General features: G+C 43.3%; 1 long non-coding RNA gene across 1 annotated transcript in view; it reads left to right on the forward strand.

Moving 5' to 3' along the window:
• The first annotated feature begins 361 nt into the window (after nucleotides 1–361).
• Nucleotides 362–14,813, forward strand: part of LOC307199701 — a 401,509-nt gene continuing 387,057 nt past the window's right edge. Inside the window, exon 1 of the long non-coding RNA XR_013832141.1 lies at nucleotides 362–425. This is a non-coding gene — a long non-coding RNA (uncharacterized lncRNA). The remainder of the gene's footprint in view (nucleotides 426–14,813) is intronic.

Genomic DNA, 14,813 nt, shown 5'->3' on the forward strand with positions numbered 1-14,813 from the left:
TGGAATAATGTGTTGTGGTGTGTCAAAGTGCTAGGTGTGGCCATCACCTATGCCTTCAATCTCTAGGGGTATTCCGTTAAAGGAATCTGGCGGTCGTGTATTCCGTCCGAAGCCTGCTTGGCGGGAGGCCATGGCACGACCCTCGGTGACATCAGGGGTGAGCCTATAGTTGGATTAGCATCAACAGGTGATGAACCCCTGGTGAATAAACCCACTTGTTTCGCGATCCAATGCCTAAGCCAATACCTTTTCATTGCTGTAATCAATAAAGTTGTGGCCTTTTCTAGCCCATTAACCTTTTATCACGTGTCCCTGTGTCTTCATTTCACTTTGCGGGGGGGGGGGGGTCCTCGAACCACAACCAACCTAGCAGTTCAAAAGCACGCCAGTGCAAGTAGATAAATAGGTACCGCTGCGGTGGGAAGGTAAATGGCGTCTCTGTGCGCTCTTGTTTCTGTCACAGTGTCCTGTTGCGCCAGAAGTGGTTTAGTCCTGCTGGCCACATGACCCGGAAAGCTGTCTGTGAACAAACACTGGCTCCCTAGGTGTGAAAGCAAGATGAGTGCCGCAACCCCATAGTTGTCTTTGACTGGACTCAACCGTCCAGGGGTCCTTTACCTTTACCTTTTTTTTACCTTATGTGACAGTACAAGCAGCACTGCCCTAATTCATATGGGCTTCATTTTGAGAGTCTAGTAAACAAGAGCAAAATGGCTGAAGGGTAAAAACGAACTGTGAATGGCCATGAAAGCACGAGTGTAGGGCCTGTTTTACTGCAATTTAGTATAAGATGAACTAGAAGAGGATGTGAGGAGAATCAGAACTTACAGGGTTAAACAGTTCTGAGTGACGTCTCACATTCTGAGGCGTGGCTATGTTCACATAGGGGAGTGTTTCTCTGTGTGTCTTTCTTCTTTCGCTTTTGACGGAGAAGCGGAAAGATGCCTGCCAATTTGCCGGGCTGATTTATGTTGTTATTCTACTCATTAAAGACTATTGGAGATAAGAGAAAAGCCTGCATCCAGTTTGATTTCTTTTCCACACACAGCAACAGTTTTTCCTGGCTGCGTGAACTCTGCTAGAACTAAGCTAAGAAAGCTGAAGTTGTTTTGACCGGCACGGACAGCCAGTGGCGCAGCAAGGAAACGTGCCGGACGCCATTTTAACCCTCAGAGGACAGATGTTCCTGCTTGACATAAAGTGTATTTATTGAGCTGTGAACAGCCTTGATTGTATGTTCTAAGAGGAAAGCCCTGGAAAGGAGGTACTCCTGAAGCCATGTGTGGCTATTGTTATTGAACTGGTTTGCAGGTGACGAAGTGGTTATATTTTTAACCCAGTTCTTCTGCGTCCTCCGTTAGGAGGAAGCAAGTTTCCCATCCTGTTTACTTTCCCCAGGGATGTGGAGCCTGTGATGCTGCAGACGTTGTTGGAGCCCAACTCCCATCAGCCCCACTCCACATGGTCAAGGATGATAGGAGTTGTAGTCCAGGTACCACCTCATTAAAGCACCTGCTATTTGTAGCAATGTGTCAGTTTGGTTGCTGGAACCCACCAGTGTTTGGGCTGCTATCATTCTTTTCTTGGTTATATGGGCATGCTCCTGATTTATGATAGGTTGACAGAGGGGAGGATGACCGTGTTACCAAAGAAGCAAAACTTTTCGAGCATAGTAGGCATGCACATTTTTTAAGTTCTTTGCACTGGAGATGACTCCCCAGTAGCCACAGAAAAGCAAGCAAGCTTAAATGACGAGAAGACCTGGAATTGCCAGATTCATGATTCCTAGGACAGTTTGTGGGTAATGAATGGGACAAGCTCTTGTGGGAGTCAGGTGACCCCCCCCCCCAAAAAAAGGAAATTGAGTCCAAAAAGAGAGTGTCTTTTAGTCTGGAGCTCTGGCTGATGCACGACAGAGTGCTGGACCAAAAAATTGGGGTGGTTGAAGGGTCTGAGAAACTGTTACCCAAAGGGAGGGAGGGAGGGAGGGAGGGAGGGAGGGAGGGAGGGAGGGAGGAAGGAAGGAAGGAAGGAAGGAAGGAAGGAAGGAAGGAAGGAGCAAACACCAGCCCTGCCTCAGTTTTCCAAGGCATGGGAAGTTTGACTTCTGGCTACTACTGATGTCTACACTGAACCTCTTAATATTTTGGTGTTGTTGTTTAGTTGTTTAGTCGTGTCCGACTCTTCGTGACCCCATGGACCAGAGCACGACGGGCACTCCTGTCTTCCACTGCCTCCCGCAGTTTGGTCAAACTCATGCTGGTAGCTTCAAGAACACTGTCCAACCACCTCATCCTCTGTCACCCCCTTCTCCTTGTGCCCTCCATCTTTCCCAACATCAGGGTCTTTTCCAGGGAGTCTTCTCTTCTCATGAGGTGGCCAAAGTATTGAAGCCTCAGCTTCACGATCTGTCCTTCCAGTGAGCACTCAGGGCTGATTTCCTTCAGAATGGATAGGTTTGATCTTCTTGCAGTCCATGGGACTCTCAAGAGTCTCCTCCAGCACCAGAATTCAAAAGCATCAATTCTTTGGCGATCAGCCTTCTTTATGGTCCAGCTCTCACTTCCATACATCACTACTGGGAAAACCATAGCTTTAACTATACGGACCTTTGTTGGCAAGGTGATGTCTCTGCTTTTTAAGGTGATGTCTCTGCTTTTTTAATATTAGAGGTAGGCAATTAGAACTTCCATGTAGGGACTACAAACAAGGAACCAGAGGCAAGAAATTTTCCTTTTAAAAAAGCAATATAGTTGGAGATCTTTCCACGGATGAGGTTGCACGATTATCAGCCTACTAACCCCCTAGTATCCAGACTGATACCCCTTAAACTAGATTCAGCGGCAGGTGTCTTGCAATGGAAAATTACAACCCATTTTCAGCCTCCCACCTGTCATGCACAAAATCCACAAGGCACCACCTCTTATCCCAGACTCTTCCACCACAAGAGGGGCTAAGCTTGTGCAAATATACTCTTTCCATTATCTACTTTTTTCTAATGCTTCCTTTACTCTTGAGTGCTCTTACCTTGACAGCCAAGGACACTTCTTCCTGTGCCCTCCTAATAAAATATCTCTCTCTACAATCCACGCTTTCTCTTCTCTTCGGCAGGACACCCGTTGTCTTGATAATAAATCCTACTCATTCCATATAGCCAAATTCAGCCTCCTTGCTTTGCCAAACGTTTTAAAATAGCTAGAACTAGGTAATTTTTATTTTTTAAATAATTTTTATTTTACATAAACATATAATCCCTTTTGACTTCCCTCCCCCCACTGTGAATCTTAATGTAATGATTTTCCCCTCTGCATATCTATCATAACTCTATTTTTATAAATCCTTTGTCAGTCCATAGTTACTACAAGTTTTCTGTCAATCCTACCAATGTATGTAATTGGTTACAACAGCTTTTCAAATAAATTACAAGCTTTCCCCATTCTTTATTAAAGACCTCCTCTTCCTGGTTTCTAATTCTTCCTGTCAGCTTTGTCATCTCAGCTTAGTTCATAAATTTTGTATGCCACTCTTCTTTGGTCGGAGTTGTACCATCTTTCCATTTCTGGGCTAAGAGAGTCCGTGCAGCCATGTTCGTGTACATAAATAGTTTCGTCTGGTCCATCGGGATCTCGGGTCCTACAATACCTAAAAGAAAAGCTTCTGGTTTCTTAGGGAAAGTTATTTTCAACATTTCTTTCAGTTCATTATATATCATTTCCCACAAGTTTCCGGGAACTAGGTAATTTTTAGTGGGGACCAGGTAGGAATGTAAATATAACACTTGTAAAATGAAGCCGATGTCAGAAAGACTGTAGCTATCAAAGCAACTATTATTTTATTTAAATCACAAATTGAGTATTTGGAAAGGACAACTCCATCAATGAGGCAATATCATGCACATTCTTCTGTGTGGAGATCACAAAATAAGATTATGTATACAGTGGTACCTCAGGTTACATACACTTCAGGTTACATATGCTTCAGGTTACAGACTCCGCTAACCCAGAAACAGTGCTTCAGGTTAAGAACTTTGCTTCAGGATGAGAACAGAAACCGTGCTCCGGTGGCGCAGCAGCAGCAGCAGCAGCAGCAGGAGGCCCCATTAGCTAAAGTGGTGCTTCAGGTTAAGAACAGTTTCAGGTTAAGAACGGACCTCCGGAACAAATTAAGTACTTAACCCGAGGTACCACTGTACAGTGGTGCCTCGCAAGACAAAAATAATCCGTTCTGCGAGTCTCTTCGTCTAGCGGTTTTTTCGTCTTGCGAAGCATCCCTATTAGCGGCTTAGCGGATTAGAAAAAGGGAAAAAACTCGCAGGAACTCGCAAGACGTTTTTGTCTTGCGAAGCAAGCCCATAGGGAAATTCGTCTTGCGAAGCGCCTCGAAAAACTGCTGCCCAGCATACATCCAGCTTGCCATCTGTCTAGCTCTGTGTATATGACACCCATTCATGTACCAACTCATCACTTACAGCTATCCAATGAACCATTTGGGGCAAAGCCATAGGACCCAGTTACAGTGAAATTCTTCAGCACAACCATTGTCTCTGACAAGTAATGATATTTTTCTTTTGTGCCATTTTAGCAGCATCGAAGGGCTATAAACACGCTGGAGAATCTGGACCTATGATTACGCATGCCAGGTTTTAAAGGCCAGGACTCGTGCACATTTGAATGAAATGTTCCATCTGTCCACATTTCCCCTATAGTTTCAGTACTGGAAAATAAAAATATTACTGAATACGGAAAATGGAAGCACTATTAGAAAAGACATACCTTTGGCGATAGGCTCTCGAATATATTCTTTCTGAAGTTAAAATAAAAATGCTACTGTAATTTATAGTAGAACAACAGCAGTGGAGGTACAAAGTGGTAGGGTGTTTTTTAATTATTCATAGCGTTACAATGATAAAAATGTATGATGCCAAAAGGCGCGCGCGCGCACACACACACACACACACACACACAAAACCTCCTCCTCAATTCATGGAATGTTTGTTCATCACCATGAAATTCCTTCGTATTGATTTTGGTCTAACCATGTTTTGTGAGCCGTGATGAACAACATGGCCATTTTGCTGCTGTGTTTATTTAACCTCTCAGCTGAAGGTAAATATTTTGGTCTCTGAGAGTGGGCAGATCCCTTCCCAGACTAAATCGATAAAACGAATATCATACCCAAGTAAACCCTTTAAAAATGCAGACAACAAAACATAAAGAATGCATTTCATTAGCTACAAATGGTAAACAACCACTGAGGATGACCCATAACCATTAGCAACAACAAATAAATACCGAAACAATTCAACTTATGTGCACATTTCTTCACCAGAAAGGAAACGTTAGAGCTGAATGAATGCTCTTCCAAAGGATTCTATCTACATTCTCCAAAGCCCATGTTGCTAAATCTGAAAAACATTCCTTCTGAGTGTGTTCAGATTATACAAACGAACTCCATAGAATCATAGAGTTGTAGAGATTCTTGCAATGCAATAATCTTTTGCCCAATGTGCAGCTCAAGCCCATGCATGACCCTGAGATAGAGTCTCATGCTCTACAGCCCATCTCAATGAGCTTTCCCGAGGTAAATTTGAATGTGAAGTTTTTCTCTTATAGAGCTCCTTGAAGAGTTACACTGCAATGTGGACTTTGCCATAAATTTGCTAGATAGTCACATATCCTGTGTATGGATGCATTTCCCCAGACATTCTTTTCCCATACTTTTCCTGACAGCGATTTCATGCTCCATGGCCAAGCAACGTAACAATAAATTGTTTGTATTTCCTGGAAAATGTTGGCAAATATATCCGATGTATTTAGATTTCACAGGGTTGAAATTTTGGTCTCAAGGCAGAATTTCTCCTCACCATGGTTCAGAACAGACTTAGGTTAGTGGAACTTGGATCCCACTGAAATCAATGGGGATGGTCACAAATAGTTTAGAACCCATTGGTTTCAATGGGACCAATGGGCAGGTAATGTAGTCTGGATCTAGCCCACTGTATTTAATGCCCTTTAGTCAATTGTATTAGGATACCACTCTCTGTGTGTGTGTGTATGTATGTGTAGCTGCACCTTCAAATGCTTGGTTTGTGTAGTATACCAGTTGCTAAGGAACACAAGTTGGAGAGAGTGGCGATCACACAGGGTCCCCGGACGTTTCACCGTCTATTGATCCCTGTGCCACCACTTTATTTCTCACTGCCACCACCCAGGCCCTACCTGGTACAATACTGAGTCCAGTCAGGGTTAAATTAGAACATAAACTTCTGTTTATTTATTGCAGTTTAACAAGCGTGTGGTTTCATAAATGGTATTGGTCAATTAAATTCATGGGGTGCCTATCCAGACCTATAACTTCCGCTACCTGCTCTCACTCCCTAAACCACCTCTCAGATATTTACTTGTCTTCCTAGCCCCTAACCGTTCCTGACTCAACTAACTAACTCAACTACACTAACTGAACCTACCCACAGACTCTATCCCAATTCACTCCCACTCCAACCAACCACCCACCCAACGAACTCCTCCCTTTGCCACTTCCCGAGCTGGTTTTATAGTCCCTCTGACTCCACCCCCCTGGGTTCTGATTGGGTGACTTGTTTAACTATTTCACCTCCAGCACTCTCATATGTTAACGTCTCAGAGAGGTCTATGCATTCCCTAGTTGTGGGTTTTCCTCTGAGAAGAAGATGCTGGACTTGGTCTGATCCAGCTGTATTTGTCTGATATTTCATAAGCTTCTAGGATATCAGAATATATCTTTTCATTAGAGTTTACAATGTTTCAAGTGACACAGAACTCTTCGTCAGGAGGAATGGAGAAATAGGTAACGTCCACTATTTTTACGAAAATGTGTACGAAAGAGAACAGAATTGTTCCTTACTAATGGGTATTCATCCAATCAAAATATATCACTTCACTTTTATTTTTATTTTTTATCTCTCTTACTTCCTGGCCTCAGCATGGCAACAGCCACCTAATAATGATAATAGCATTGAGTGGAGTTAATTTTTAAGACAAGGCTCTGCAGGCATCCCTCAGTTAAAAGTTCTTGATGTAAAGAAAGTCACCAACCCACAAAGGAATTTGATTACCTCTATCCATTATACGCACGCAGTGAGTGATCGTGCTACTAACCATCTGTCATCTATTTCATTTGCATCATCAACACCTGCCCTGTTTATCTGCCGCATTCTTCTCTTCGCTGGATTCTTACACTGCTTTAATAAAACACAGAAATGTTATTGTTAAAAACCAATTAATTTACAATCCTCCACAGAGATGGTATTACTTATAATTCAATTTAGCTTCTAATGACCTGATTTCGTGCAAAAATGACTTAATTCCTGTGTCAAAGATTAGTTATATTAGGTATTACCCTCCTGCACCTGTCATGCGATGCCGAGAGGAGTCAACGTCTCTGTCCCTGCCATTAGCTGGGACTTGTAGTCATTTTTCCATTAATGTATTCTTGTCCCTTATGTTATTTCCACCCACCCCCTCCTGCATGATTCCCCCTCCCCAAGTTTATTTGTAAATAATCTTATGCTAGCTGAGAATATAACCAACAACTAAAAGACCTTAGAGGAAATCTATTGCAACAACTCCTTTTTTTGTAGGAGCAATTAGGTTGACCAACGCTTTCTGCCTCTAAAGAATTCAGTTTTCCCTTTTAGCTGATAGGATCTGAACTCCCTTTTCCTTACATCAAAAATCTGGAAAGGGAAACAATGGGATTTTCCTCCCAATTATAGGGCTGGGTATACTTTCCCTTCTTATTAGCAGAAGCAGAATTATAAGCATATATCACAGAAGCCAAACCTGCACACACATTTGTAGTTTGGCAAAGCTAGCTACTTTCTCCGTAGATTTAGTGAAAGCTCAACATATGGCGAAATCCGGCAAATTCTAGAAACATCCGTTCATCCCACAGGCACTTGCAGAATGTCTTATCACTGCAAACTGATTTAGTATTCAACATGCAAAACAGATTACATTTCCTTGTGTCTCCTTGCCCTAATTTTTATACCACAAGCGGAACGGAGCATTCTTTTACCAACATATTTTTCATATACTGTTGACCTATGGTTCTAAACAATACAAACTGCCTTGCCTTGCCTTGATTATCACATTATTATTATTATTATTATTATTATTATTATTATTAATATTATTGTTATTATTATTATTTATTTTATTTTAAAAAGGAAGGTTTATTTTTAATTGGCAGAAGCAATATTTTGGTGCCTAGGGTCCACAATTGATTTTAGTAAGAAACCAGCAGGACCTGCAACAATATGTTACAGCATGAAGAATTTCAGTTTTCTAAACCATGGCCTTCTTTCAGAATACAACATTCTGTTCACTTTCAAAAAAGACCACCAGCATTTTGTGACTACCAAGCTACCTCAAACTTCATTGAACCATTGTGAGACACTGGGAGTTTCTTCCTAAATCTCTTTCTGCTTTCACACATGTCTTCCTCTTGTTTTGACTATGTAACCATCATAACTCAGCACTCGAGTTCACTATCAGCTTATTAGATTAAAGAAGTGGGGCTGAAATGGAGCAGTGTGGAGTGTTTCTTTCTGTTCAGGGTTCCAGCCAGCCAGCCAACCAACCAATCACCCATGCCTTTCTCAAGGACAGGTAAAGGTAAAGGGATCCCTGACCATTAGGTCCAGTTGCAGATGACTCTGGGGTTGCGGCGCTCATCTTGCTTTATTGGCCAAGGGAGCTTCTGGGTCATGTGGTACAGCTTCCGGGTCATGTGGCCAACATGACTAAGCCGCTTCTGGCAAACCAGAGCAGCACACAGAAACACCATTTTCCTTCCTGCTGGAGCGGTACCTATTTATCTACTTGCACTTTGACATGCTTTCGAACTTCTAGGTTGGCAGGAGCAGGGACCGAGCAACAGGAGCTCACCCCGTTGAGGGGATTCGAACCGCCAGCCTTCTGATCGGCAAGTCCTAGGCTCTGTTCTGCATATGAGGAGGCTGCTGATACCATACTCTTTGGTTGTGCCTTTTTGGCTGTGGTGCTGTGGTGCAAAGATCCCCCCCCCCCCAGTTTGCCAGAGTTGTTGACCTTTTCCCAAGCCTCTGCAGGGATCGCTCTCCTCCCACGGAGGTTTGGGAAGGAAGCTGCATGCCCGCCAGCTGCCATATAGTTGGTGGGGTGCAGCTTCCGTCCTAAACCTTTGCAGGGATTGCTCTCCTCCCGTGGAGGCCTGGGAAGCAAGCTGCACGCCCGCCAGCCATATGGTTGATGGGGCACAGCTGGCGGGTGTGCAGGGAAAGGGGAGGCCGCTGGCAAAGCTGTGCAGCTCCTCCACTCGCTGGGGCGCCCCTGAGAGGTCGGCGCCCTGGCACAACGCGCCAGTAAACCCAATAGGTAAGACGGCTCTGATAAGGATCCACACTTGCAGGTTGAGTTTGCTGGTGGTTTATAGGGTGGACAACACAAGCTATTGTGGAAATGGTTCATTTGGTTCAGAGGATGCTACAAGTACACATATACCTTGAGAATCGCTATTATCGAACAATAATACCTTTTATAATGCTTGTCCTCCGAAGTATACTACTAATATCACTGCTATGGCAATTGCTGCTAGATCTTTTTCTCTCTTACTCATTACAGTGGTGCCTCGCAAGACAAAAAGAATCCGTTCAGCGATTCTCTTCGTCTAGCAGTTTTTTCGTCTTGCGAAGCAAGCCCATTGACGGCTTAGCGGATTAGCGCTATTAGCGGCTTAGCGGCTTTTAGCGGCTTATCAGCTTAGCGGATCAGCTGATAAGCGGCTTAGCGGCTTAGAAAAGGGGGGGGAGGGGGAAAAAGTCGGAAAAACTCGCAAGACATTTCGTCTTGTGAAGCAAGCCCATAGAGAAATTCGTTTTGCAAAGCACCTCCAAAACGGAAAACCCTTTCGTCTAGCGGGTTTTTCATCTGGCAAGGCGTTCATCTTGCGGGGCACCACTGTAGCGAACTTGGTGGACTTGTGCCAGGGCCATGCACATTTAAAGGTTTCTGCATATTCAGGGGATTTCCAAGGTGAGTAAAAAGATAAAAATATTGTTTTGCAAAATAACAAAACAGAAAGGGGGAAATGAGGGCAGGGCACAAACAAAGCATTCACGTAGGAGCAGAATGCGAGAAACCGTTAAAAGGCAATATCGTGATTAAAGCTGAGACTGGGGCGGAATTAAAGCCAGAAGAAATTGGCAATTGGGAGAAGGATGGGAAAAGTTGAAAGTGACAGTTGGTGTGAAAAAGTGCATGTAATTGTTCCAGACCTTTGCTGTTCTATTATTACCATTCCATATTAATAAATGGAAGTTTTGAACACCGCATAAAAGTTTCCTTACTCTAAATTACTTCTGCTAAGTATGTGCACAGAATATGTGAATAGCAGGAGTACTGTGTGTGTGTGTGTGTGTGTGTGTGTGTGTGTGTGTGTGTGGAAGGGGGGAATCTTATTTTTATGTTCTCAATTAAATCGGTGCACTTCAAAGCTTCTTTTTCAGAAACGAATTTTTAACATATTAAACAATCCAAGTGAGCTCTGCCAGTGTTTCTGTCTGTCCATAAAAGGAGCTTACTGCTGGCTTTGCAATAGTTTTGTGAAATAAATGGAGCTACATTTGAGCATGCATATATATATATATATAGAGAGAGAGAGAGAGAGAGAGAGAGAAATCTCCTATGGTATGATCTGACTTCTTGACAACTGTGTGCCATGCTGAAAAGATACGATATGCTCATTATCTTTGTAAAGTACAAGAATTGGCTGTGCAGCGTACGACTATGAACCCCTAGCAGCTGTCTTCCAAGAAGCATCCCACCCCCCGCCAAACAGCAATGCATCATCAAGGGAAATGTGAGCAGTGCACCAGACTCACTCCCAAACAGGTATACAAATTATCAGGCTCAGTTACAAGCACCTAAGAATAACCTCTTTTGGATCAGATGAGCTGGGTGTGGTGGGGCTTTCAGCTCTCCGCAGATATTTCAGCAAGAACCTAAAGATTTGTGGTTATTTTTTTCCTGCACTTTTTATCTTATTTTGCAAATAAAAGACTTACAAGGTGGTGGGGTGGAATCCCTTAGAAACCATGATATCTGCAAATGCAGAATGTTATCTTAGGATTTATAAGATGAATATGTTTTGCATGGGTACTATTAGACTTTATGTGCACCAATATTTTCCCAACACATAGGGTTTCCTTTAAAATTAGCCTTTTTCTGTTTTGGAGGTGAGTTGAGTGGGGGTTTGAAGCACTTGCGAAAACAGCAAACAGTTGCATCTCCCCAAATCCTATTCTGTCTATTTGAATTTCAGCTGGTTTCCTTTATTTCACCACTTGTTTGAATATTAATTGATGCACATAAATGTCCATTAAAAGTCTATGATGGAATTTGCGCTGCATCTTGGGTTTTGTAGTCTCTCCATGAAACTTCCGAAAGCATGAAACTGGTAAGGACAAGCATTAAATTGTCATGGGATTGCAGAAGATTTGACTCTACCATTTGCATGTTTCTCCTGTGAGAATGATAATGGCTTACTATGAAAACATTACAAGATTGTGGGAATACATGCTTTGCTACAAAACGATTAAGACTTCAATCCTGTAGCAACTTATGTGGTAGTAAGCCAATTGAACTCAGAGGGACTTACTTCCGTGTAGCTATGTATCGGATCTAACAGCGTAACTGTACGATGCAGGACATTGGGTAGGAAAAAGTTGAATTATTCATTCATCTACAATGTATTTGTTGATTTATATCCAGATCAGCCCTGCTACCATCTGCTTTTCTGTGGTGTCTGCATAAAGCTTCAGTTTCTGATCCCACATCTAGTCTTCAAGCAACATCAGAAGCTTCTTCAAGATTTCAACATCTCACAGCGTTGGGAAAATGCAGATGTAATGATGATATACTGTATTTTTCGCTCTATAAGACGCACCAGACCACAAGACGCACCTAGTTTTTGGAGGAGGAAAACAAGAAAAAAAATATTCTGAATCTCAGAAGCCAGAAGAGCAAGAGGGATCACTGTGCAGTGAAAGCAGCAATCCCTCTTGCTGTTCTGGCTTCTGGGATAGCTGCGCAGCCTGCATTCACTCCATAAGACGCACACACATTTCCCCTTACTTTTTAGGAGGGAAAAAGTGAGTCTTATAGAGCAAAAAATACGGTATTATGTTTCCTCATGTAAACATAGCACTTACAAATGGATCTGTGGGAAGCATTGTACCTATATTTCAGAATGCCCCTGCCCTGTATTGTCAGATCATGGAATGGACATGCAATTCAACTCACTTAAAAAGAAGACAACTGAATTCAAATTTGAGCTCAATTAAAAAGCTAACAAATTTGCAAATAGGTGAATCTTTTAAGTGGGTAAATATGATACAGCAGCTGGTGTAACGAAGGCACGTAAGGCTACACCTTTAAACACACTTAATAGGGTGGAGGTACCATACAACCTGTGGGTGGCACTGTGGGTTAAACCACAGAGCCTAGGGCTTGCTGATCAGAAGGTTGGCGGTTCAAATCCCCCGTGACGGGGTGCGCTCCCGTTGCTCAGTCCCTGCTCCTGCCAACCTAGCAGTTCAAAAGCATGTCAAAGTGCAAGTAGATAAATAGGTACCACTCCGGTGGGAAGGTAAACGGCATTTCCGTGTGCTGCTCTGGTTCACCAGAAGCGGCTTAGTAATGCTGGCCACATGACCTAGAAGCTGTACGCCGGCTCCCTTGGCCAATAAAGCAAGATGAGCGCCGCAACCCTAGAGTCGGTCACGACTGGTTCTAATGGTCAGGGGTCCCTTTACCTTTACCTTACCATACAACTTAATGCATTTTATTTCTGTAAGACACTCACAACACGTTTCCATAGATGGCTACTCGGAAGTGAGTCACATTGAGTCAATATATAAATAAAAAATATATAAATGATTGCAGCTTAATTTAAGCCCAGCAAATGTTCTCACACAACATGAGTGGAGTAAAATTCTCCTGCTGATATTCCTCAGCAGCAGTAGTACACAGATGAATTTTTATTTGTTTGTTTCTAGAAATATTTATATACCGCTGTGTCGTAGCAATATATTGCAACGGCTTACAAAAATATTAAACCACAAACGCATACAGTAAAATTATTTTTAAAAGCCAAGTCAAAAGCAAAAGAATTTAAAAGGCTACCAGCTCCACTAGGTACGCTGGCTGAGACCCTACCTGCCCACAGACTGTCTCACATGCTCTGGTTATCTCCTGCTTGGACTACTGCAATGCGCTCTATGTGGGGCTACCTTTGAAGGTGACCCGGAAACGACAACTAATCCAGAATGCAGCAGCTAGACTGGTGACTGGGAGCGGCCGTCAGGACCATACAACACTGGTCCTAAAGGATTTTCACTGACTCCCAGTATGTTTCTGAGCACAATTCCAAGTGTTGTTGCTGACCTTTAAAGCCCTAAATGGCCTCAGCCCAGTATACTTGAAGGAGCGTCTCCACCCCCATCGTTCAGCCACTGAGGTCCAGCTCTGAGAGTCTTCTGGTGGTTCCCTTCCTGCAAGAAGTGAGGTTACAGGGAATCAGGCAGAGGGCCTTCTCGGTGGTGGTACCCACCCTGTGGAACACCCTCCCTCAGATGTCAAGGAGATAAAAAACTACATAACTTTTAGAAGACATTTGAAGGCAGTCCTGTATCGGGAAGTTTTTAATGTTTGATGTTTTATTATGTTTTGATATATTCTGTAAGCCACCCAGAGTGGCTGGGGAAACCCAGCCGGATGGGCGGGGTATAAATAAAATGTATTATTATTATTTATTAAACAAACAAACATCTTAATTGCTTTCATGGGCATGGCAAGCTAGAAAGGTTTTCAACAGAAAAGTTGGCACAGAAGGTATCTGCTGAATTTCTAGTGGCAGGGTGTTCCACAGGACGGGGCCAATGACACTAAAGGCTCAATTTCTTGAACACACTGCCTCTGATACTGGACATAATATGATAATCAGGATAGCCTACCTGTCCATGAATTTATCTAAAGTGTTCCTGTTTCAGGGTTGGGGAGAGGCCAAAAGGAAGCGTACTTGGTGAGTTTGTCAAAAGAATACATTGCTTTGAGGTTCCTGTCCTATCAGTCCTTCTAACACAGGACTCAGCCGGTGAGCGCTGACAGGACCGTAGTCAAAATGGGGCCACTGAAAAGCAAGAGGGAGGTTATCAGCATAGGCAGGGAACTCTGAACTTTGCAGTAAAGTAGGAAAAAATAGAGGTGAGAATCTAAGGGGCACCCAGCCCCAAAACCCAATCAAATGAGGACTGAACACTGAGTGTTTGCTAAGGTGACTGGAAAATTTGGGAGGTGGTAGTGGACTAGGAAAGGCTAGCGGAACACACCTCATTTTGTTGTGGTATTAATTTTCCCATTAGAAATCTCAGTCGTAGGGCCCAGCTGGGACAGAACTTCACTATGCTAACTACAGTCATACCTTGGGATAAATACGCTTCAGGATAAGTATTTTAGGGTTGCGATCCGTGGCGACCTGGAAGTAACCGAGTGCGTTGCTTCCGGGTTTTGCTGCTTGTGCATGCGCATACAGTCAAAATGACGTCACGCGCATGCGCGGAAGCGGCGAAATGCGACCCATGTCTTATGTTCTGTTCAGGATGTGAACGGGGCTCCGGAACGGATCCCGTTCGCATCCCAAGGTACCACTGCGCTGGTGGTACAAGTGAGAACAAATCAGCCCCTTAGTGGCAGTGGTTTTCCCCGAAGGACGAATGCTCAGGCTTCTACTGTACA

This window comes from Podarcis cretensis (assembly GCF_951804945.1).
Source record: "Podarcis cretensis genome assembly, chromosome: 12".
Taxonomy (NCBI): Eukaryota; Metazoa; Chordata; class Lepidosauria; order Squamata; family Lacertidae; genus Podarcis; species Podarcis cretensis.